The sequence below is a fragment of the Geotrypetes seraphini genome, chromosome 2 (genome assembly GCF_902459505.1).
Source record: "Geotrypetes seraphini chromosome 2, aGeoSer1.1, whole genome shotgun sequence".
NCBI classification, from domain to species: Eukaryota; Metazoa; Chordata; class Amphibia; order Gymnophiona; family Dermophiidae; genus Geotrypetes; species Geotrypetes seraphini.
This window is the reverse complement of record NC_047085.1, coordinates 310,368,162-310,394,606: the sequence shown is the minus strand read 5'-3', so window position 1 is coordinate 310,394,606 and position 26,445 is coordinate 310,368,162. Positions and strand designations below refer to the sequence as shown.

General features: G+C 46.1%; 1 protein-coding gene across 2 annotated transcripts in view; it reads right to left on the bottom strand.

Moving 5' to 3' along the window:
* The window catches only part of TMEM108 (transmembrane protein 108), a 402,601-nt gene that overhangs the window by 337,070 nt on the left and 39,086 nt on the right, over window positions 1-26,445 (bottom strand). For both annotated transcript variants that reach the window (XM_033930212.1, XM_033930213.1), the window contains exon 2: window positions 11,447-11,565. The gene's annotated coding sequence lies outside the window, so the exon portion shown is untranslated. The remainder of the gene's footprint in view (window positions 1-11,446; window positions 11,566-26,445) is intronic.

Here is a 26,445-nt window from a genome sequence, read left to right as displayed (position 1 = left end):
CAGATACTGGTGTAGCGAGGTTAGGAGGTGCACGGGGTGGTGATGCCCACTCCCCCTCTTCTCTGCTCCCCTCCCCGCTCCTTCCCAAGCCCCCCCTACTGCACATACCCCTTCCCTTCCCCCATATCTGTTTAGCTTCCCTGGCATGAGCAGCATCTCCAACTTGCTGCCCACGCCAGCATCGGCTCTCCCTCTGATGTCACCTCCTAGTCATGGGACTGGAAGAAACATCAGAGGGGAGCGCCAAGGCTGGTGCGAGCAGCAGGTTGGAGCTGCTGCTCGCACCAGCGAAGAGATAGAGGTATGGTGGGGGAGGAGTGGGAAGGAGCAGAGGTGCCATTGCTTGAGGCGATCCATCCCCCTATACTTTGGAGGAAAGGCGGAAGAGGGTAGATATGATAGAGACGTTTACATACCTACGTAATGTAAATGCGCATGAGTTGAGTCTCTTTCATTTGAAAGGAAACTCTACAAAGAGAGGGCATAGACTCCGGAGTAATCTAAGGAAATCCTTTTTTACAGAAAGGGTGGTAGATGCATGGAACAGTCTCCCAGAAGAGGTGGTGGAGGCAGAGACTGTATCTGAATGCAAAAGGGCCTGGGATAGGCACGTGGGATCTCTCGGAGAGAGAAAGAGATAATTGTTACTGTAACCCCCTCCTTCTCAGACTGAGGTAAAAGGTATCCCTCTTGAAATAAGATTTGTTTTGTAGTCGTGCACACCGAGGGTTAAATTGATACCTTTCCCCAGGAGAAGGGGTGAATTACATAAACAAAATAATAATATATAATAATATGGTATAACCTTGAAATAAAAATAGTTATTAAACATATAATAAAATAAATATAAAGAAGCACTAAGGATTCAGAATTTAAATTAGAAATAATATTTAATAAACAAATGCTGTAAATCAAATCTAAACAAAGAGATTCTACTTCCCCTCTGTAAAGTTCTTCTTTTTCCTCAGATTTGGGTATTTGAGGCTTTATGTTCTTGCTATGTAGGGGTACCACGTAGGCGCGCTGTTGCTAGCAGACTCTCTCTTGCTGGAACCAACCTACTACTCTGACTTAAACAAACCAATAAGGGAAACCCCTATCCTAATCTAATAACTCCAAATTGCCTAATGACATCTGATCTCAGACACAGATGTCATTATGAAGGAAATGTTACCGCAGGACTATAAAATCGTCCCAATAACTAGAAGCTGGAAAAGAGGAGGGGGCCTAGCGATAATCCTTAAATTTGACTTCACCAGAATGGACTCAAAAATCACAGAAGATCTGGAAATCATCACCTGCAAGATCACCAACCCCGAACTGGAAGAATCTCTAATAGCCACACTATTCTACATCCCCCCAATAAATGGTCAAGTGCAAAAGAAGAATTCTTTGAATACCTTTCATCCAATACCATAAAAGGCCCATACAACTTACTTCTGGGAGACATAAATGTTCACCTAGAGAAAAAGGAAAAACCGGAAGTGACAGAAATCGACTTGTTCCTAAATACCCTGGGCTTTGAAATTCCTGACAAAGAGGAAACACATGAAAAGGGACACCAACTGGACATCGTCACTTTTTCCCACAAAGACCCCGACACAAAAAAATACAATACCATGCAGGAAAATGGGTTAAGAACATATGGTCAGATCACTATACTTTCAATTTTGAATTATGTTGGCAAAAGAAACACTCAACAGCAAAACATATAAACAAAACCAGTTTGAAAAAAACAGTCACCTGCAGAAACATCACCAATCCAACAGAATTCTGGACCCATTATGAACTACACCCCAAAATAGAGGAAGAGCAAGACTTCCCCACTAGATGGGACAAATTCACAAAAGACACACTAAATCAAATAGCTCCTGTTCAATCATACAAAAAGAACACAAGGGCATCAAAAGAATGGTATGACACCGAATTATTAGCCCTCAAACAAGATCTCAGAAAACTGGAAAGAGTATGGCAAAAAACAGACAAAGTGGAAGATAAAATTAAATGGAAACAAAAAATGAAAAATTACAAGAATCGGATCAAAGAAAAGCGTTATAACTGTTATGCACAGAAAATAGGAACAACCAATACAAACAGTAGAGAACTATTCAAACTAGTAAGCAAAATAACAGACACCACACAGATACTACAGAACCATCACGATCAAATCCCAGAGGTCTCCACCCTAGCCAACCACTTTAGGAAAAAAATCACCGACCTCAGAGCCTCAATACCCCCTCCTCCACCCAATCTTGAATTCAACCTCAAAACGCAGAGTAATGAATCCAAAGGCGATATGAGCTGGAACCACTTCGAGCCCCCAGATTGGAATAACTTCCTTGCACTTTTCAACAAATACTCCAAATCAAATTGTCTACTAGATGAATGTCCATCTAAGATCATGCACAATGCAATACCAGAATTTAAGAGGGACCTATTTAACTGGGCAACTTACTCTCTCAAAAATGGAACCTACCCGGAAAATATGGGACACATCCTAATCACACCCATACCCAAAGACCAGAAGATCTCGCTCACACTGGCGTCCAACTACAGACCCATAGCGAGCACCCCCTTTTTCACCAAAATGCTGGAAGGGCTGGTCAATTTGGAATTAGTAAATCACTTAGATAAGTACTCTCTCCTAAATGACCACCAATCTGGATTCAGAAAAGGATTCAGCACCGAGACAGTCCTAGGCTCTCTCCTTAACCACCTATACGACCTTTTCAATCAAGGTTCCAGCGCCTTGATCCTACAGTTAGACTTCAGCAGTGCCTTCGATCTCGTGGACCACGAAACTATGCTTAGGTGCCTCGACGAAATGGGAATATCAGGAAGAGTATGGACCTGGTTCCAAGGTTTCCTAACCAAACGATCTTATCAAGTGGTCCATGAAGGAAATTACTCTGAACCCTGGAAAAGCCCCTCGGGAGTCCCACAAGGATCCCCCCTATCTCCCACCTTGTTCAATATATACATCTCTTCTCTAGGCCACCTTTTACAAAAGCTTAACCTAACTTATTATATATACGCAGACGACATCTCCATATTAATACCAATAACAAATGTGACCTCAACCAACTCAAAACATATCTCCTCCATCATGCTCGAAATAGAAAAATGGACTTTAAACTTCAAACTGAAATTAAACTCAGAAAAGACAAAGATTTTCCTTGCTAGCCCAAACGAGAAAATCTCCGCAACTACAATATATGTAAACGGCCATGATCACCCAATACTAAAAACCATAAAAATACTGGGAGTCACCCTGGATACCCACCTGTCCCTGACCGAGCACATAAACTCGGTGACTAAAAAATGCTTCTTCATCCTTTGGAAACTGAAAACCATAAAAAAATACTTCGACCCGCTATCCTTCAGAATATTGGTACAATCACTGATTTTATCCACCCTGGACTACTGTAACATTGTCTACTTGGTAATATCTAAAAAAAATGTGAGAAAACTGAGAATAGTTCAAAATACGGCCATCCGTCTAATATTCGGACTAAAGAAGAGCAATCATGTTAGTCCATTCTACAAACTCCTTCATTGGTTACCAATTGAAGCACGAATTCTATTCAAATTCTCCTGCCTCTGCTATAAACTAATCTGGGGACTGGCCCCCAGCTACCTACTACCTCACTTCGAATTCCACTCCTCTATTAGGCCTACCAGAAACCGTAACCTCTTTACCTACCCAAATATCATAGGCTGTAGATATCGCACCTTCTTTGATAGAACATTCAAATTCCAAGCAGGTAGACTGCAAACTTGGACAGGCTACTTCACTTATGCCGCCAGAGAATCATATAGTATCTTTAGGAAAGAACTAAAAACCACATTGTTTAAGAAATTTATAACCTAACCAGACTTCTCCCCTAAAATCGGAGCCTCCTCCCATCCCAAGGAGTCCATCTACCCTCTTCTGCCAAAATTTCTATCTTTAATTGTTACCAGCTTTTCCCACTGGTGCCCGTCCTTCGTTCAAATGTACCAAGTTAACAACTTACTTCTCATCAACATCTTATGTTATCTTTTTCACCTTCGCAGCCTTGCACCTTTGTAACTCAAAGCGCAATCTCCTTTCTCTTCTCCTACTTATGCTCTGAATATCGTCGACTGTATAATGCTACTCATTGTGAAACCATGTAATACACAGCCCTGTAACTCTCCTGTTACTATCACTTGATGTTCAATGCTATACTCTGTAATTCGCTGTCTGTACAGTTTCTCTTCATTGTAAACCGCCTAGAAGTCGCAAGATTGTTGGCGGTATATAAGAATAAAGTTATTATTATTATTATTAAATACTTTCTAAGCTAGAAAAAAAATAGATAATTGATGTTCCCTATACTTTTTCCCTCCCCAGAATTTCCTATTTCCAAAATCACTCAAATTTCTTATATCTCAAAACACAAATAAAACCCAAAGTCTCAATAAATTTTACAGAAGATATTAAACTTCCAAAACAGTTTATCAAATTTTCTTCACCAATATTCCCTCATGACATTACACAGAAATCTCCCAGACTATTTCTAACACCCAATAGTCTCACAGATAAAACAATTCTTCACATCCGCCAGAAAGAAATAGTTCAACCTTGGAAATTACCAGAATCTATGAATCAAACCAACTTCAACCACAACTTACAATTCTTATTCAAAATTCAATAAAATCAAATATAATTACCTTCACAAGAGCCACACAAGCCAAAACACCTCCTCACAGAACCAAGTCACCCTCCCAACTGCTAAATCTCATAGTTAGAATGTTCAGACAGCTGATGCTGATCTCTGCATGAGGACAGCAGACCTGTGCAAGAGATCAGCAACAGAAAACCTCAAAACTGCACCAATACAAACAATGCACAAACCATACTTCTCAAAATAAAAAAAACACAGATATTTCCTTCCAAATCCTCTCTGCTTCATTAAACCCTTTAAAAACTTCTTTAAACCCTGTTTTTTTTTTCTCAAGTAGCTATTAAATTTTTAACCCTGGTTACATTACTGTGGATGGGCAGACTAGATGGGCCATTTGGCCTCTATCTGCCATCGTGTTTCTATGTTTCCTACTAAGCCACTGGCCTCATAGTTTCTCTGATTCACTCTGCTGCAGGATCTTTAACTACCTCCCAGCCCACCCCAATGACTCAGGCTCTGACATGGCAGGTTAGTGCCACCTGCAGTAAGGTAAATAAACTGGAGCCTCAATGAAGGAGTGTTCTTAGGATCACCTACTGCTATACCCACTCCCTCCCTCACACTGTGGTTACAAAGTAATTTACATATTACATACAGTTGCTTATTTTGTACTTGGGGCAATAAAGGGTTACATGTTTCTAGCTTAACAGGGTCTTTGTCAGCTATAGTCCTGGTGTAAATATATACATCTAAATTCCGGTGATACACATGTAACTTTGCGCCCCTCCCCCTAAAGTTTGCCTTAAATGCTACTTATATGAATACCCATCTACAAACTACGTGCTATGAAAAGATATTCATACAGTTATACTGCAGAACAGAGCTTAGGTGGAATATTAGCATGTTGTGGAAGGCAGCTGCCAGTCACGAGTAGAAATCCTTCATTTATCCCTGCCAAGGTCAGAACTGCCCCAGTTCTTGGGAGTAGGGACAGTCCTTTGAATGCAGGAGAGGGGGGGGGGGGGGGGGGAAGACAGGCAGAGGTGCAGCACACAAAGAAGATTTCTACCAGGAATAGTCAGCCCTGTACTACTGCCCATTATTCCTTTTGTAGAAACCCTGAACAGAATTTCTGTAAAACCCAGAGAATAAGTTTGGACTTAAAATGGGTTAACAGAGAAGGCGTGTCCCAGGGATCTGAATTACAGTGTGTGCAGCCAATCAGAGTGAAAGCTCACCAAGTGGGCAGAGACAGAGAGAGTGTAAATTAGAGAATCACAAGGTGGCAGTTGCCCGCGGCTAGCCACGGGTAACCCGCCAAAACGGTGGGGGAGAAAAAGTGCTCACTGCGGGCACAGGGACAAGGCCATCCACCGCCCCGTGGAGCGGTGAATGGCCTTGTCCCCGCAGTTAAGGAAGGGAAGGCGCGCGGTCACCGATCGCTCACGGCCCCCTCCCTACCTACGGCCAAATCTATCTCCCTCCCTCCCCCTTACCTTCACAGCGCTTTTGTAAAAAAAACTTACTGAAGCGGGGAAGCCTGCCTGCCTGCAGTCGCGTGTGTGTAGGCAGAAGCTTCTCCTCTGATGCAACCGGAAGTTGCGTCAGAGGAGAAGCTTCCGCCCACACACACACGCAACTGCAGTCAGGCAGGCTTCCCCGCTTCAGGAAGTTTTTTAAGAAAGCACTGTGAAGGTAAGGGGAGGGAGGGAGATAGATTTGGCCTTAGGTAGGTAGGGAGGGAGGGAAAAAAGTAAAATTCTGCCATCACTTGCCAGACTAAAACACCCCAATGTCTTACAGTAGATGAGAGAATAACTGTGTAATCTCTATCCTTGAAAGGTTTTAAGAGTAGTTTATATAAAGTGGACCCATGGAGCACACCTCCCAGAACCAGTCTGAAGATGAAATATTTGCCAGTTAAGAGTTCATGCAACAACAACAAAAAAAAGTGGAATTGGGCTAGAGGGATGCAGAAATGTAGGGCAGCAGTATGTGACAGGAAGTGAAGAGCTGATCAGTAAAGTAAAGGGTGGTGACAGAATGTGATGCGAATGTGGCCAGAGCCAGAGGGATGCTGAGGTGCACAGGCATAAATAACCAGGAGAAGAAAGAAGGTAATAATAATGGATACCTTTGGTCTGACTTAGTATAGCAATTCTTATGTACTTCTAATGCCCCTGTACAGGCCACATGAGATCTCATCTGGAGTACTGTATTCAGTTCTGTTAGCTGCATTTCAGAAAGGACTGAAAGAAGCAAGATAAATGTTCTGCCCTTTGACGCTCCAGCTACATGCCACCATTAATGAGAACCGAAAAGCACCAAACCTAAATACAGGACAACTCCATTGCCAACACTTCCCTCCTCTGCTAGCAATCGGTGACCGCGCGCCTTCTCTCCCTTAAGTTTCAATTCTTTACTAACGCACCGCGAAGGTAAGGGGGAGGGAGGGAGATTCTCAGGCTGCTGAAGGGCAGTGGCGAGAGGGAAGTGTGGATGCTGCAGGGACAGGGCAGTGAAGGAGACAGCAGGAACGGGGACGGGGCGGTGAAGGGGATGGGGCAGTGACGGGGACAGATTTTTCCCTCGTGTCATTCTCTAGTGTAAATTAGACCCAGCTGTGGTGTGCCAGAAAGGAGGAGAGAAACAGCTTAGAAGAACAGAGAAACCAAGGCACACCACAGTAGCTCCTTAGGGAGAAAAGTCCTTTCTCCTTCTTGCCAAAAGAACTCTGCTGTTAGAGAGAACCAAGCCAGGAAAGTGCAGGTTCTTCAGCCTAAGGTAGCAGGGAGAGAGAGGCTGGGGGATGGGAGAGCTTTTGAGGCAGTCTCATGCAACTGTTTGGCCCCACAGTCAGAAGACATTGAGCAGCTGGTAGAAGCTGATTATTCTATGGAATTAGATGCCAGTGGATTCAGTGACCCAGGGTTGGGCATGGAGTGGATGTCTGGTGAGGAAAACAGCACCTATGTTGCACTTCTTTGAGGGAGTAAACAGGCAGATAGACAAGGGCAACCCGGTCGACATTGTATATCTGGACTTTCAGAAGACGTTCGACAAGGTTCCGCATGAACGACTACTTCGGAAAATTGCGAGCCATGGAATCGAGGGTGAAATACTCACGTGGATTAAAAACTGGCTGAATCACAGGAAACAGAGAGTGGGGGGTAAATGTACAATACTCGGACTGGAAGAGCATCACCAGTGGGGTGCCTCAGGGCTCGGTGCTTGAACCCTTGCTCTTCAACATCTTTATAAATGATCTGGTCATAGGTACGACGAGCGAGGTGATTAAATTTGCGGACGATACGAAGTTATTCAGAATAGTGAAGATGCAGGGAGATTGCAAAGATCTGCAACATGACATAATCAGGCTAAAGGAATGGGCATCGACATGGCAGATGAAGTTCAATGTGGATAAGTGTAAAGTGATGCATGTCGGTAACAAAAATCTCATACACGAATACAGGATGTCTGGGGCAGTACTTGGAGAGACCTCCCAGGAAAGGGACTTGGGAGTTCTGATCGACAAGTCGATGAAGCCCGTCCACGCAATGGGCGGCAGTGGCGAAAAGGGCACACAGAATGCTAGGAATGATAAAGAAGGGGATCACGAACAGATCAGAGAAGGTTATCATGCCGCTGTACCGGCCCATGGTGCACCCTCACCTGGAGTACTGCATCCAGCACTGGTCACCATACATGAAGAAGGACACGGTACTACTTAAAAGGGTCCAGAGAAAAGCGACTAAAATGGTTATGGGGTTGGAGGAGCTTCCATACAGCGAAAGATTAGAGAAACTGGGCCTCTTCTCCCTCAAACAGAGGAGATTGAGAGGGGACATGATCAAAACATTCAAGGTACTGAAGGGGATAAACTTAGTAGATAAGGACAGGTTGTTCAACCTCTCCAAGGCAGGGAGAACGAGAGGGCACTCTCTAAAGTTGAAAGGGGATAGATTCCGTACAAACGTAAGGAAGTTCTTCTTTACCCAGAGAGTGGTAGAAAACTGGAACGCTCTTCCGGAGTCTGTCATAGGGAAAACACCCTCTAGGGATTCAAGACAAAGTTAGACAAGTTCCTGCTGAACCAGACCGTACGCAGGTAGGGCTAGTCTCAGTTAAGGCACTGGTCTTTGGCCAGAGGACCGCCGTGTGAGCGGACTGCTGGGCGCGATGGACCACTGGTTTGACCCAGCAGTGGCAATTCTTATGTTCTTTTGAATGAATAAAGCTCTGTATGGTGTGAATGGCTATAGGAAAGTAAAAGCAGTTAGTTCTAAGCTGTGACGTATGCTGTGGATATAAGTTAACAGAGTTCACTGAAAGACCAAGGGGATTTGATAGTGAGTTATTACTTAAAGGGAAACAGTACCAGAGAAAAGGAAAGGGAATGTAAAACTGAAAGCCTGCCTTTACCTTACGTTTCCCACTGCAGTGGTTAAGGGGGAATTAAGATCTAACTTAACAACTGGAAAGAATGTCCCCTGCACTCTGACTGGATATTAAAGTGGGTCAGGAGTGCTACAGCCAGGAGCGGCTCAAGAGCTATCTGGAATTACAGTGCTGCATTGAACTGAGCATTAACTAGTATAAGTGAACATTTGATGTAGCTCTAGAGCTGGGTGGCCTTGCTGCCAGCCCAGAAGCCTAGATGTGGAGTCCAGCCCAGAGTGGAATGGCTGCCAGGACTGAGATACTTGGGCAGCTGCCTCATTCAGATGAGAACTGGACTATTATTATTTATGTTGAAAAGTTTGGTTTTCTTTTTTGGGCCATGTGGCCCAGACCAAGACAGTGCAGGAACTGTTGGAGCAATATTATCTGAGATATGAACTTGTGAAAAGAAGGCTTGTGGCCGAAATTAAGCACTTTTCTGTTTGCAACTTATGGTGTCCAGAGTGTTGCAGAACTTAACTGAGAAACATCCCTACCACTGATACTCCAGCGAAACACAGGATCTAGCACCTGTAGTGGGAGACAGGGAACGTCTGGTGGCCTCTCGCAGCCCTGCCACAATGTACAGACACACACCAGTGGTTCATAGACAAAATCGCGCGAAACAACGGCACGCCGACAACTGAGCGCAGATAACTGAGCGCAAGGTTGACGACGCGCCAAAGAAAAGCACTATTTTAAAGAGTTCCAACAGGGGGTGTTGGTGGGGAACCCCCCTATTTTACTTTACAGACATCGCGCTGGCATTGTGGGGGGTTTGGGGGGTTGTAACCCCCCTCATTATACTTGAATCCGAACTTTTTGTCTGTTTTTTAGGGAAAAAGTTCAGTTTTAAGTATAATGTGGGGGGTTACAACCCCCCAAACCCCCCACAACGCCAGTGCAATGTCTGTTAAGTAAAGTGGGGGGGTTCCCCCCACACACCACGTCGGAGCCCTTTAAAATAGTGCTTTTCTTCGGCGCGCCGTCAACCTTGCGCTCAGTTGTCTGCGCTCAGTTGTTGGCGCGCTGTTGTCTCGCGCAATTTAGTCCCGTCACCCACACCAGTATTCCAAACATTTATTTGTGTAGCTGGCATATAAATGTAGCACCCGCTTTATAGAATTACCCCCATATTGGATAAACACCAATAAAAAACACCACTTCCCCTAGTTCTTCCCTTTGCGCGCCTTCAATCTTCCACTGTTTTTTCACCATTTCTCCACTGACTCCTCCTCAACTACATAAATACATGGATTTGACTCCCCCAGAAAAAAAGTGCCCAGTAATAGTCTTTTACGATAAATAATAAACTGAGGGGATAACACTGAGACCCTGGCAGTCAATGTATAAATGCTGATCACTGTGAGATTCTAAATCTGAATATTCATCCCTGGTATCCAGATATCTGGGTATAATCTGGTCACCACCACTTATCTGCATACCGCAGATACTCGGACTGGTACCCAGATATGAAGCCAAAAAGTTAGGGCAGCTTTTTTACAGTTCTTAGTTCATCCAAGCCAATACCTAGTCAGGGAATGCTAACCAGGTAATGCTAATTCCACCCAGGCATGATCTCGCATCACCCAGATAATGCCGAGATGGTCTGTTTGGATTTTCAGTGGAATTCTCTGAATAACGCTACTGAAAATCCGGATATGGACCAAATAAGCAGGACTCTCCATATAGATGCTGTTCCTACCTGGATATGTGTTACTGAATATCAACCCTAGAGATTTTTTCATACCCTCAAAGGATCCCTTATTACTAGATTACAGTTATTACTAGATTTTGTAAACAATTAAGCTAAACTAAACCTTAAGTTTATATACCACATCCTCTCCATGAATATAGAGCTCGGCACAGTTTACAAGAGCTTAATAAAGGAAAAGAATAGCATATTGAGTTTGGCGGATTGAGTATAGGGAGGGAGGAGAGCGTTACGTTTTTGTGAATAGACTGGTTTTCAGGTGCTTACGGAATAGTTGGAAGGAGACCCGAGTCCACAGTGGGGTAGTAAGGTTATTCCAAAGCCCTGTAATTCTGAAAAAGAGAGATTTTCCCGATTTTCACGCATAGAGGATACCTTTTAGTGAGGGGAAGGAAAGTTTAAGTTTTTGGGTGAGCCTGGTATTGTCGGGACTCGGGGAGTTCCAAGATAGAGGGATTAGAGGAGGGAGGATGCCGTGTAGGATTTTAAAAGCTAGGCAGGAACATTTAAAATGAACTCTGGCGATTATTGGGAGCCAGTGGAGTTTGGACAAATATCACTACAATATCACTGCAGTATTGTGACAGAAGACTGGTAATTAATCGTATAATAAGCAACTTTTAAATATCACCTCTGGTCTTACCTTGGAGTGGGATGAATGGAAACCTTCAAGCATCATTAAATTCTCACAGTCCATTGATCAGGTATTCCCTCGTCCGGTGTATCTCTCGTTTTATTTTATTTCCTGGTTACTGCTGCCAGCTGCAATTGTACATAAAACATGTATACTATAACAACGATACTATATATATAAAAAAAGTTTGTATACAAAATATACTGTACTACTGTACCTTCAAAGGGAAAGAGTCCAGAATGACATAATTCATAAAAAAGGGTGGTCTTTATGGTCTACTGACCAACAACTCCTTCTAGTACCTTCATTTCAGCAAATTTGTTATAATTTCACGCATAATTCCTTGTTTAGGGTTGTAGGGCCATTTCTGTGGAATGCTATGCCTATTGACCTATGCCTTGAAACATCCATTCTAAAGCTCAAGATGAGCTTAAAAACTTACTGGTCAACAAAACCCCCTTACTGGCCAATATTCAAAACTATTTAACTGGCCAGGAACAGCTCAAGGCTGCTTAAATAACAAGCTATATTGCCCAACTTATCCGGTTAGGTGCTGATATTCAAAATCCAACAGAATAAGTTTAGCGGTGATATAGAACCACATAAATGGCTGATCTATCTTTAAGGCTTTTCAGAAGGGCTGAATGATCAAAACCAGTGACAGGTTTTATACTGCACAGGAAGTTTTTGTGCATTGAATTGCAGAGGTAGAATTAGACAACTGATGAAGGAGCTTTCCAGTGCCAAAACACTGACAGTGTAGAGTCCACATAAGAACATAAAAATTGCCATAATGGGATAAACCAAAGGTCCATCAAATCCCATATCCTGTTTCCAACAATAGCCAACCCAGGTCCCAAGTACCTAGCTAAATCCCAAGTATTAAAAGGAATAAGCAGTGGATTTCCCCCGAGTCATCTTAATAATGGCCTACAGACTTCTCTTTTAGGAAATTATCCAAATCTTTTTTAAACCCTGCTAGACTAACTGATTTCACCACATTCTCTGGCAACAAATTCCAGAGTTTAATTACATGTTGTGTGAAGAAATATTTTATCCACTTCATTTAAAATTTGCTACTTAGTAGCTTCATTGTATGCCTCCAAGTCCTATTATTTTTGTAAAGAGTAAACAAGCAATTCACATTTACCCTTTCTACTCCACTCAGTGTTTTATAGACATAGTCAAACCTCGGTTTACAAGTGAACCGGTTTGCGAGTGTTTTGCAAGATGAGCAAAACATTCTCGCAAATCGTGACTCACAAACAGAGCATTGACTCGATTTGCGAGTCCCCCCGCCTGCGAACTGGCATCGCCCCCCTCGCAAATGCCCGCCCAAACTGAAAGCTTACCCCCCAATGTGGCACCGGCACGCAGCACCAACCCACAGGAGGTGCCGGTGCCTGAAGATCGTGCCTCTACGCCGACTGGGCCTTGAGCATCTGCGCGTGCTCAAGGCCTTCTGGCTCTCATTCTCTCTGAGAATCTCAGAGAGGGGCGGGAGCCAGAAGACCTTGAGCATACGCAGATGCTCAAGGCCCAGTCGGAGGAGAGGCACGATCTTCAGGCACCAGCACTGGCACCTCCTATGCCACATTGGGAGGTAAGCTTTCAGTTTGGGAGGGCAGGCAGTGAAAGATCATGCGGGGGGGGCCTTCACGAGGGGTGGCAATGTCGGTTCGCGGGGGCAGCTTTTGCGGGCAGGAGGACCATGCCGGTTCGCGGGGGGGAGATGTGGTAGCACACAAGTGGCCTCGGGGGTGGGGGAGGTCTTTTGGGGATGTGGTGGGGTGGAGCAGCGCCGGGGGGGGATGGGAGGTGGAACGAATCAAGCGAGTTTCCCTTACTTTCTATAGGGAAACTCGCTTTGATATACGAATAAATTGGTTTATGAGCATGCTTCTGGAACGAATTATGCTCGTAAACCAAGGTTCCACTGTATATCATATCACCCCTGAGCTTTCTCTTCTCCAAGCTAAACAGCCCTAGCCATTTTAGCCTTTCCTCATAGTCCACCCTCATGTTTTGTACGCATATGAATAAACTTTTTTGTGATCCCAAGTGGAAGTCCCTACTTTTGCTTTTGGATTGTTTTTGATGTGGGGATTGTTTTCTATTCTTGGTTTGTTCTACAGTACCTTTAACTGCCAAAAAGTTAACCAGTTAGTGTTGAATATCAGCATTTCCGGTTAACATTTTAGTAATTAAAAAACTCCCCAGATATTCAATGCTGGTCACCGGAAATGGCCCAGCACTGATCATCTGGATTTAATGCCAGGGGCTGAATATTGGGACCTTATTTCTTTGGAAACCCCCCCTCCCCCTTTAACCATGAGAATTAATCATTCTGCATGTGAAAATACAGGTCCCCCTCCATATAGCAATGTTACTTACCGTAACAGTTGTTATCCAGTGACAGCAGGCAGCTATTCTCACTAGTGGGTGATGTCATCCGACAGAGCCCCGATACGGACGTCTCACAAGCATGTCTTGCTTGAAGAAACTCAGAAGTTTCGAGATGCCCGCACCGCGCATGCGCCAGTGCCTTCCCGCCCGATGGTCCGGGTGTATCTCCTCAGTTCAGGTAGCTAGCAGAGAAGCCAACCCAGGGGAGGTGGGTGGGACGTGAGAATAGCTGCCTGCTGTCCCTGGATAACAACTGTTACGGTAAGTAACATTGCTTTATCCCAGGACAAGCAGGCAGGTATTCTCACTAGTGGGTGACCTCCAAGCTAACCTCAATGGGATGGTGGGAGAGTTGGCAACTTAGGAGAATAAATTTTGTAACACTGTTTGGCCAAACTGTCCATCCCTTCTGGAGAAAGTATCCAGACAATAATGAGAGGTGAACGTATGAACCGAGGACCAAGTGGCAGCCTTACAAATCTCCTCAATCGGTGTCGATCTGAGGAAGGCTACAGAGGCTGCCATTGCTCTGACCTTGTGGGCTGTGACCTTACAGGGAAGGGGTAATCCAGCCTGGGCATAGCAAAAAGAGATACAAGCCGCCATCCAGTTGGAGATGGTGCGCTTTGATACAGGTCGTCCCAACTTGTTTGGATCAAAGGAGACGAATAGTTGAGGAGCAGTTCTGTGTGGTTTGGTACGATCCAGGTAGAAAGCCAAAGCACGTTTACAATCCAGAGTATGAAGAGCTGATTCTCCAGGGTGAGAATGAGGCTTTGGAAAAAAACACTGGAAGAACAATGGATTGGTTGAGATGAAATTCAGAGACCACCTTAGGCAGGAATTTCGGATGAGTGCGGAGGACCACCTTGTCATGATGGAATACTGTGAAAGGAAGATCCGCCACCAAGGCCTGAAGCTCACTGACCCTGCGAGCAGACGTGAGGGCCACTAGAAAAACCACTTTCCAAGTGAGAAACTTTAGTGGAGCCTTGTTGAGAGGCTCAAAAGGAGGTTTTATAAGCCGAGAAAGGACAACATTGAGATCCCAAACCACTGGAGGAGGTTTGAGAGGAGGATTGACATGGAAAAGTCCTTTCATAAATCTGGAAACCACAGGATGAGCAGAGAGAGGTTTCCCTTGTAGAGGCTGATGGAAAGCCGCAATAGCACTCAGGTGGACTCGTATAGATGTAGACTTGAGACCAGACTGAGACAGGTGTAGAAGATTGTCCAAAACAGAGGATAGGGAGGCTCACTGAGGCTCCTTAGAATTGGAAATACACCATGAAGAAAATCTAGTTCATTTTTGAGAGTAGCATTGTCGAGTAGCAGGCTTCCTGGAAGCCTCCAAGACATCCCTCACCGCTTGGGAAAACTGGTGAGGAGTTACGTTGAGAGGAACCAAGCTGTCAGGTGGAGAGACTGCAGGTTGGGATGAAGCAGAGATCCCTGATGCTGAGTAAGCAGTGAAGGAAACACTGGAAGAAGGAATGGCTCCCTGCTGCTGAGTTGAAGTAGAAGGGAGAACCAAGGTTGTCTGGGCCACCGAGGAGCGATCAGAATCATGGTGGCATGGTCGGACTTCAGCTTGACCAGAGTCTTTTGAATGAGAGGAAAAGGAGGAAACGCATACAGAAAGCGATTCCCCCAATCCAGCAGAAAGGCATCCGCCTCGAGACGATGAGGAGTGTAGATCCTGGAGCAGAATTGAGGCAGCTTGAAGTTGTGGGGAGCTGCAAATAGGTCTATCTGAGGCGTCCCCCACTGTGCAAAGATCTGATGAAGGGACTTGGAATGGAGCGTCCATTCGTGAGGCTGGAGAAGACGACTCAGGTTGTCTGCCAAGACATTGTCCTTCCCCTGAATGTAGACAGCTTTGAGGAAGGCATTGTAGCGAACCGCCCAATCCCAGACTCTGAGAGCTTCCTGGCAGAGGGAGGCCGAGCCCGTGCCCCCCTGTTTGTTGACATAATACATGGCGACCTGATTGTCTGTGCGAATGAGGACCACCATGTCGTGAAGCAGATGTTGAAAAGCTTGAAGAGCATTGAAGATGGCTCTGAGCTCCAGAAGATTGATTTGATGGAGACGGTCCGCACCGGTCCAGAATCCCTGAGTGCGAAAACCATCCAGATGAGCTCCCCAGGCATAGGTCGAGGAATCGATTGTGAGAACCTTCTGGTGTGGAGGAGTGTGAAACAGCAAACCTCTGGATAGATTCGAAGAGGTCATCCACCAAAGTAGAGACTGCCAAAGAGCAGGAGTGACTATGATGTGCCGAGTCAATGGATCTGACACCTGAGTCCATTGAGAAGCCAGGGTCCACTGAGGAATTCTGAGATGGAGTCTGGCAAAAGGCGTCACATGAACTGTAGAGGCCATGTGGCCCAGGAGGACCATCATGTGTCTCGCTGAGATGGACTGGCGAGAAGACACAGACTGGCAGAGATGAAGAAGAGCATCCAAGCGTTGAGGAGGAAGGAATGCTCTGAGTCGAATGGTGTCTAGGACTGCTCCGATGAATGGGAGAGACTGGGTCGGCTTCAGGTGAGATTTGGGGAAGTTGATCTCGAAGCCCAAACTCTGCAGGAAGTAAATAGTGGCCAGGGTCGCCGAGATGACCTCTGGAGCCGAGGGGGCCTTGATGAGCCAGTCGTCGAGGTAGGGAAATACCTGAAGACCTCTGTTCCGGAGTGCCGCAGCCACCACTACCAGACACTTTGTGAAGACTCTGGGAGACGAGGATAGGCCGAATGGAAGCACTCGATACTGCAGATGTAGATGTTCCACCCGAAATCTGAGGAACTTGCGAGAGGCCGGATGAATGGGAATGTGAGTATAGGCCTCCTTGAGATCTAGAGAGCATAACCAGTCGTTCTGCTCGAGAAGGGGATAGAGAGAAGCTAGGGTCAGCATGCAAAATCTCTCTTTGACCAAGAACTTGTTGAGGACCCTGAGGTCCAGAATGGGTCGCAGGTCGCTCGTCTTCTTCGGGACAAGGAAGTACCGGGAGTAAAACCCCCGGTTGTGTTGGTCCACAGGGACCGGCTAGACGGCACGAAGCCGGAGCAAGGCTTGAGCTTCCTGAAGAAGAAGGGCGGTCTGAGTCAAGTTTGAAGGATACTCTCTTGGAGGGTGGTCCGGGGGGACCCGATGGAATTGCAGAGAGTATCCTTCCTTGATGATGGAAAGGACCCAGAGGTCGGTGGTAATAGCCGTCCATCAATGGAAAAAATGATGGAGGCGACCCCCAATGGGGAAAACAGGGGATGGCAGAACAAGGTTGGTTATGCTCCCTAAGAGCGAGTCAAAAAGGCTGAGTAGCCTTAGGGACAGTAGACGGTGGAGGCTTCTGCGGAGCCTTTTGCGGAGGCTGTCGTTTAGCAGGCTGCCTGGCAGCTGGAGCTTGCCTCGGAGTGTAACACCTCTGATAGATCAAGGGCGGTCTGGCAGGTCGAGACTGTTGAGGCTTAGGCTTAGGCCGAAGAATAGACTGAAAGGACTTCTCATGGTCAGAGAGCTTCTTCGTCACAGTCTCGATAGACTCGTCAAATAAATCTGCTCCCGCACAAGGAACATTGGCCAGCCTGTCTTAGAGGTTCGGGTCAATGTCAATGGTGCGAAGCCAGGCCAGACGACGCATGGCCACAGAGCAGGCAGCAGCTCGAGCCGAGAGCTCGAAGGCGTCATAGGAGGACTGCATCAGTTGAAGGCGCAGCTGGGACAGCGAAGCAACAACCTCCTCAAATTCGAAGCGAGCCTGAGATTCAATGTAAGGAGTGAACTTTCGAAGCACAGGCAGGAAGAACTCCAAATAAGAAGCAAAATGGAACGTATAATTAAGAACTCTGGAAGCCATCATCGAGTTCTGGTATTTCCGCCTGCCAAACTTGTCCATGGTCCTGCCCTCGCGCCCCGGAGGCACCGAGGCGTACACCTGGGATGGATGAGACCGCTTGAGGGACGATTCGACCAGCAGGGATTGGTGGGAAAGTTGAGGGCCCTCGAACCCCTTGTGATGGACCGTGCGGTATCGGGCATCTAACTTGCCGGGGACCACAGGAATGGAGTATGAGGTCTCAAAACATCTCATAAACGTTTGGTCGAGAAGTTTGTGGAGAGGTAGGCGAAGAGACTCCGCAGGAGGATGCGGCAAATGCATGGTGTCGAGGTATTCCTTGGAGTACCGCAAACCGGTGTCCAACGTAATGTCCAGATCATCCGCCATTTGCCTGAGGAAGGAGGAAAAGGACAATTGGTCCGCTAGCACCGGCCTCCGAGAAGGACTGGACGAAGTCGAAGCCTCGGGATCCAAAGAGACCTGGGAGCGACAAGGAGAATAAGAGGTGGATGGTTCCTCATACTCCGGTCCCTGTGGAGGAGACATGTCCGATGAAGAGTACCCCAACCGTGGCTGCTTCTTCTGCAGGGAAACCTCCGAGTACCTCGAGGAGTGCCGTGAGGAATGCCTGGAACGATGGCCCTCCCGGTGTCTGGAGGGGGATCTAGAATGACGATGCTTAGCATGGTCCCCCGACGCCTCCAGTGAGCAGATGGGACTCGAGGCCGTGGAGCGAAAAGGCGGGAGATTCGACGCCTCTCGAGATGCAGCCCAGGCCTGATAGGGAGTGCGGAAGAACTCTTCCTGCGACTTGCAATGCCCAGGGCTTCGATTACCCGAAGAGGTATGCCAGGCCTCTTCGAAAGGGGGCGTGATGGGCTCTAAAGGGGGCATATCACTGAAGGAGGCCCACCTCGAGGGACCGGCCGCCATACGTCGCTCCTCCTCGCCAAGCAGCGAGGTCGACCGGCGAGGAGGAGGAGGAGGGGGCGGTCCGCCCCCCAGGATCGGAACCGGGAGGTCACCCTGGACGGTGGCAATCAGCCTGGGTCCCATGGTTTGCATGAGCTCGACAAATTGAGCTTCCAAAAGGGACCGCAACGAAGCCGATATGGAGGGATCCGCACCGAAAGGGGGTCCTCCAGCACGGTCTTCGCGCTCCTTCGTGGCCGAGTGCTTTTGCTTCGAAGCTTTCGGCACCTTGATGACCACTGGTGGAATAGTAGAAGGCGGTACCTGAGCCTGAGAGACGGAAGGCACCGGCGTCGAAGACAGGGTCGCAACCGGACAAATGAAGCCGGTTTCAGGAGACCCGGAGCAGCAGGAGCGGCGGCGGGCTTCGCATGGGAGGGTGAAGCACCAGCCGAGGTCGAAGCTGAAGGATCTTGCACAGCTTCCATCTTGAACATCGACTCCCACAGAAAACAGCGACGCTTAAACGCCCTCGCTGTGAGTGTGGAACAAGGCCGGCACGATGTCGGGAAATGTTCCGGACCAAGACACTGCAGGCAGCGTCGATGCGGGTCCGTCAGCAAAATCGCGCGCTGGCACTTGCTACACTTTGTAAAACCGGTGATTGGCCGGGACATAGGCTGAATAAAGCTCCGCCGCGAGATCGAAGGAGCGGGGCCTGAGCCACGTGGCCGACCCGGCCGAGTCACCGGAAGAAATTTTTTTTTTTTAAATGAAATAAACACACGAAAAGAGAAAAGAAACTCAAAACTGCGGTTATGGAAGGTAAAAGAACGGGAGTTCAATCAGCGCAGGAACGAAGAAAGACTTCTCAGCTCCGCGGAAAGAAAAGAACTGAGGAGACACGCCCGGACCATCGGGCGGGAAGGCACTGGCGCATGCGCGGTGCGGGCATCTCGAAACTTCTGAGTTTCTTCAAGCAAGACATGCTTGTGAGACGTCCGTATCGGGGCTCTGTCGGATGACATCACCCACTAGTGAGAATACCTGCCTGCTTGTCCTGGGATAATCACAGGTTTGGAACTCATGACTTCAATTATTCGCGGTTTTCAACTCATTGATCTATCCCCACCTCCCGGACCTCTCACTTACTTTTTATAGCCTGATGGTCTAGAGCAGTGTTTTTCAACCTTTTTACACCTATGGACCGGCAGAAATAAAAGAATTATTCTGTGGACCGGCATCGGTCCGTGGACCGGCGGTTGAAGAACACCGGGCTAAGTCGTAGGCCAGACCCCACCCATCTCTACCCAATCTCCACCCCAGACCCCGCCCCCATAATAGTACTAATTGCACCTTGCACGTCCTGTGCCTCATCTGGAAGCCTTCCCTCTGACGTTACAACGTCAGAGAGAAGGCTTCCAGTTCAGGCGCAGGATGCCTGTAGGAGCCACTGCCCGTGGCTTTGTGCACTGAATCAGTGAGGAAGAGGGAACTGGCTCGAAGATAACACCGCATCGATCGCACCATGGACTGGCGGTTGAAGAACACTGTTTTGGGCCTGATGCACGTGCTGGCCCTGTGGACCGGCAGGAAATTTCTGTGGACTGGCACTGGTCCATGGACCAGTGGTTGAAGAACACTAGTCTAGAGGTGAAGCAGGGCAGGGACCATCTTCCTACACACCTGCTCCATGCAGAGCCGCAAACAAAAATGGCTGCCATGAGTTCTTGTCATCTGAAACCGATGCAACTAAAAGTGATTTTGCACCAAAACCAAACTGGATTTGATGTAGACAGTTGTTGTCATAAAGGTAATTTGTTAATTGTTTAGCCACTGTTGTTTCCAACAGGTTCACCAGCAAAGGTATGCTTGCAATGGGGGTCAAAACTGGCTGGTTTGCTTAAAGCCAAACCTTTTTTCAGAATAGGGTCTGCATGATGCTACCTAAAATTGCAGGATAGTGCCCTAAGTTTAGGCACTTAAGCTCTGATTCTATAAAAGACGTCTAAAGTTAGGCGCCTAGATCGATGCGCTTAGCTTAAGGTTATCAGATTTTACACTAGTAAAATAGGGACCCCTAGACCCATCCCCAGTTCCGCCCAGTTCTACCCATCCCCACCCCATTATGCCCTAGCACCACCCTAGCACCACCACCAGCCCGATGCCAATTTAGAGGAAGCTTTTCAAAACCTGGACAAAATGCTGGGTTTTGAAAAGCTGTCCGGACCCCTGGACATGTCCTCAAAAGAATGACATGCCTGGGGAAATTCAGATGTTTGGCAACCCTAGCTTAGCTGATTTAAGAGCCTAACTTACACTGGGTTTTACTAAACTGTGGAAATGCTTCTTACCGCAGTCTGGCGAGGTAAATACTCCAACGCTCATAAGAATTGAATGAGCGTCAGAGCATTTACCTCTCCGGCCCATGGTATGAAGCTCTTCTGTGATTTAGTAAAAGGAGCCCTTCATTTTTTAATTGGCTTAATCTGCACTGATGAATGAAAATTTCCATTAAAAATTAATTAAAAACCAATTAAAAAAATTAATTTTCTGGTAGGTGCCTATCTTGGTAGGTGTTTGCAACTTCCCAGTAGATGTCTTCCCCATGGCACCTACCAAAAAATAGGCATGGTTATGGGCAGATTTGGGGTGGATTTTGGGCGTGAACCTTAGGTATACTCATTTAGGCCAAGAAAACCCTGGCCTAAATGACAGTGCACCTAAGGATTCAATACCCACCAGTTCATAAGACTACTTAGGTGCCACAAGGCACGATTCTATAAATGGTAAATGACGCCTAGTGCATGATTGACAACTGTGCTGAACAGCGTCTATGAGTTAGGCTCTGTTTATAGAATCAGGACCTTATTGCTCACAAAAAATATGGCAGGAGGGGCCTTAGACGTCTGGGCCAATCAGGCCCTAGGATCCTGTGGGTTGGGCAGGGGAGGGGCGGGCCTGCCTCATTTGGACGGAGGCAGGCCTGCTGGCCGGATGGTGTGAGGACCCGTCCGGCCAACTTGTGGGTAAGCCCGAGGGGGGAGTTCAGGGGGGTTCATTGGGGGGGTCCGGGAAGGGGGGTTGGGGTGTTTTGTTGGGGGGGTTGTTGGGGGGGTCCAGCAGGAGGGGTTGGGTACCTTCCTGCTGGCGATCTTTGGGGGGAGGGCCTATCGGCAGGAAGGGTTGAGCACCTTGCTGCCGCGATCATGGGGTTCTGTCAGCAGGAGGGGTTGGGCTCCCTCCTGCCGCGATCGTTGGGGGGAGGGGAGACTGGCGGCCATAGCCACGGCTGCTATACTAATCACGGCAAGGGACTGTATAGCGGCCACGTCTAAAGTAACCCGGTTCTGTAACTGGTGTCTGCAACATGGACGTCGGCTACAGAATCGGGTTTAGTTTGGGCAGGTATAGGCCCGATTCTGTATAGGATGTCCAGGACGGGCCTTAGGGCCCCTTTTACAAAGATAGTGATGCTGCTGTGGTAAATGCACTGAAGATCACAGGAAATGAATAGGATTCAGTGTGTTTACCGTGGCAGCATCACTACTTTGGCTTTGAAAAAGGGGCCCTTACTCAATACTGGGATCATTTAAATCTCCCATTATTATTGTGTAAACAAATTAGTTAGCCTTCCTAATTTCTGTTAGCATTTTACAGACTCTTCATTCTGTCCAGGTGGATGATAATTTATTTAGTTATTTAATTATTTATATACCACTTATAGCCTAAGTGGTTTACATTCAGGTACTCAAGTATTTTTCCCTATCCGTCCCAGTGGGCTCACACTCTACCCAATGTACCTGGGGCAATGGGGGATTAAGTGACTTGCCCAGGGTCACAAGGAGCGGCATGGGATAATATAACCCCACCACTATACTCCCCTATCACACCTGGGGTTTCTATTCATAAAGATTCCACATTGCATTTTTTTTTCCCGGCAGAACCTTTATCCTGTTTTACCCTATGCCAGGGGTAGGGAACTCCGGTCCTTGAGAGCCGTATTCCAGTCGGGTTTTCAGGATTTCCCCAATGAATATGCATGAGATCTATTTGCATGCACTGCTTTCAATGCATATTCATTGGGGAAATCCTGAAAACTTGACTGGAATACGGCTCTCGAGGACCGGAGTTCCCTACCCCTGCCCTATGCCATCCTTAAGCCATATTATCACCCTTCCACCAATTTGATCCACCCTGTCAGTTCAATCTAATTTATAGCCCACTATCATGGTATCCCATTGATTGTCCTCTTTTCGTTAGGTTTTAGAGATGTCTTTCATGTCTAACTCTTCATATACTAGCATGCATTTGAACTCTCCCATTTTATTTAAGACTTTTATCATTTGCATACAGATAATTTAAATGATGCAACTGATAGGAGTAGTTCTGAATCATTCATTTTAGTCTGTCCTGAGCTACTCAAGCACATTCCGGTAAACGACCAGCACACTCCTGACACGTCAACCCTAGACTTTTATTCTGAGCACAAGTGTGGCTGAAGGATCTGACAGCTACCTAACAATGCTTTTGACAACACATGACTAAACTAAACTAAACTAAACTAAATCTTAGATTTGTGTACCGCGCCATCTCCGTAAGCGTAGAGCTCGGCACGGTTTACAGAGTTAGGTTAGAAAGGAACTCCAATGAAGGATTATAAGATAGGAACTAAGAGGGTATAGAGGGGCCAGGGTACCAGAGAGGGGGAGGTGTTACATCTTTGAAAAGAGCCAAGTTTTCAGGTGACCCCAGAAGTAGGCATTTTGGGCCCCATTCTATATAGGTTGCTTAAAAATATTGGCGCCGACTAGTATGGCGCTAAGCACGATTCTACAAAAGTTTAGTACACTATATAGAATTGCTCTTACTGCCACCTAAGCAGTGTTAGTTGTTGCTAGGTGTCCTTACTTTAGGTGTACCATACTTATGCCACGGTTTTCTTCACCAAAATACCTGTGCCTAACCCCCCTCCCTCCTTTTATAAAACTGTAGCACGGATTTTAGCGCCGGCCACGGTAGTAACAGCTCCGATGCTCACAGAATTCCTATGAGCATCGGAGCTGTTACTGCCATGGCTGGCACGAAAAACCACTCTACGGTTTTGTAAAGGGGAGGTAAGTTAGGTGCCTAACGTGAAAAAATGCCCCTAATCACGCCCACTTTTAGCTAGGCACTTCGGACTAGACACATACTTTTTATAGAATCATATTTTTTTGAGTTAGATGCCTACCTTTTAATTATGTCCAATTAATGGCAATTATAAAGTGTCGATTAAGTGCCAATTACAAGTGTCGATTAAGCCTATTAACTAATTAAGCACCTACATTGGCTAGGCATGCTGATGCAAGTGCATAACTTTAGGTGAACTATGTAGAATTTGCCAGTATCTCTATAACGTTAAGTCAAATCTTTATGCTGAACTTGTACAGTACCTAGAAATATCCTTTTGGCTCATTTCTGAGTGAGGTTCCATAAAAACTTCAAAATAATCTTTTAAAATTCAGTTCCAGCTTAGGTTTGGTTACCACAGAGTCAATCGGGAATCAATGCTTTAATGTTCTTTATTTACTTGGGGCTCAATTCACCCAGAGAATCTGTGGCAAATGGCTAATTGGAAAGGCAGTTGAAAAGAAAAAATGAAAAATTCAAGAGGGCTGGCTATGTTAGTCTGGAGCAGCAAAAGCAACAAAAGAGCCTAGTGAATACTGTTCAAAATCAAACAAAGGCTTTCGGAAGACTGAATAGCAGTAAATTGGGTGATAATGAGTATATAATGAAGCATTCGGGGCCTGCCTGGTTGTAAGTTGTGGAATGCATTAGCTATCTCATTACAATATGCATGAGCATCATTTATCAGTTTTTGCATATGCAGAGTCACACAGAAAAAGGTGGAAACACTGCTTTGCACATGCTCAAGTCATAAGTCAGCACACAGGAAGAGCAAGAAAACTAAACACATCTGTTCACACCACAGTCTTCACATGCCATCCGGTTGCATATTCCCTCTGATATTTGTTTGTCCTGGATTAACATAGGATTCTATTTTTTTTTTTATAATTTTTATTGATAAAGCAGCCAATACCAAACAAGAAAACATGAGTCATGGTACAGGACGATCCAACAACAATGCAAACAGTCCAGGAAGGGTAACAAAAATACAACAAGAAAAGATCAGCAAGAAAAATTACGGCAAATGCAAGGCCCACAGGAGAAAAGAATACATCAGCAATCTGTTAGCAAACTAGACATAACCTCCAACGAAATGAGCCAAAACGGAAGCTCTAAGAAGTCACCCTCCTGGAGAACTAGCCAGGGCTGCAATAACCTTTTTTTTTGAGATGGTGAACCCCAGTCCTCACGCACACCCACAACCATCCTCTATAATAAAACCCTAAGTGCGCATGCGCACTGAGGATGGCGTGTTCCCTAACAGTGTGATGTGTCCCTCCGTGCCGAATTCCATTTTTGAACATGGAGGAAGGGAACACTCCGGCGACTCCCCCCTCCCGCCCTCACTCACCTAGACAGCAAACCGCTGCTGCCGCCCCTGCTGCTCCTCTTCAAACAAGCCTGCTGAGGATCGCCAACCAGCTGTAGCGAACCTTGCAGGCCGTTCATCACCTCGGTAGCACGTTCCCTCTGACGCGATCCTGTGCGTCAGAGGGAATGTGCTACCGAGGTGGAGAGCGGCCTGCGAGGTTCGCTACAACCGGTCGGCGAACCTCAGCAGGCTGCTTTGAAGAGGAGTTCCATCAGATAACATCCATCAAAGTATACCACACTAGTCATACCAAATAGGCCCATCATCCATACCGGCTTGAGAGTAGGCAAACAGTAGCGAACCCCTGAGTCTCAGCAAAGCAGAATCACATCTGGGCAACAGATACAGCCGCTTCAGTCGCTCTCTGGAACGCCCGCCACAAAGAGACATAAAGTCGTTTATCGCTAGATACTGCTGAATGATGGGTTTGTAGCTCAAAAGCAGCAAACCTCCTTCATCTTCTGTAGCCACTGTGGAGAAAGCCCCAGTACTCCAAACTAGAAAGCATATTAAGGTCAGATTTTAAAAAAGCCATGGAGCCAGTGAGCTGATTTACAAGATCAGCCCATTCTTTTTTTTTTTAATTATTTATTTATTCATTTTAATACATCCTAAATACAAAGATTTTTTTAAAAATTTATTTATTCATTTTAATACATCCTAAATACAAAGATGTTTAAAGGCAATACAGAAATATTAAACTCTCTTAGTTAATCATAATACAAACTAAGAACTTAAAAAATAAGCAACTATAACAAATCATCTAATACAGTCCACAATCTGAGAAGAAGAGACAAAATGAATAAAGCCCCTTGGGAAAGGGGACATATACAAAAGAAAATCAAAATATTAGAAAATAGAGCAGTATTAAGATCTTATCCTATCCAAAAATTGATACCGCATAAGTAACCTGTATCATTCGAACTGTGTAGAGATTCCTTTACCTTCCAGGAAAAAACCTAATTGGGCAGGTTCAAAGAAAATATATTTACTCCCCTGATAGGAGACAAAACATTTATAAGGAAATCTCAACAGGAAACCTGCCCCCAAAGCAATCACCTTTGATCTATAAAGCAAGAATTCTTTCCTCCTGGATTGTGTCCACCTCGAAACATCAGGAAATATATATATCCTTTCCCCCAAATAGGTAATCTGTTTTAAATTAAAATACAATTTCAACAACATCTCTTTATCTTGAAGAAATACCAACGAGACCAATAATGTTGCCCTCCCCTGAATTTCAATATCAGAGGACTGCAGGATAGCAGAAACATCTAATTGAACATTTTCATCTACTACAGC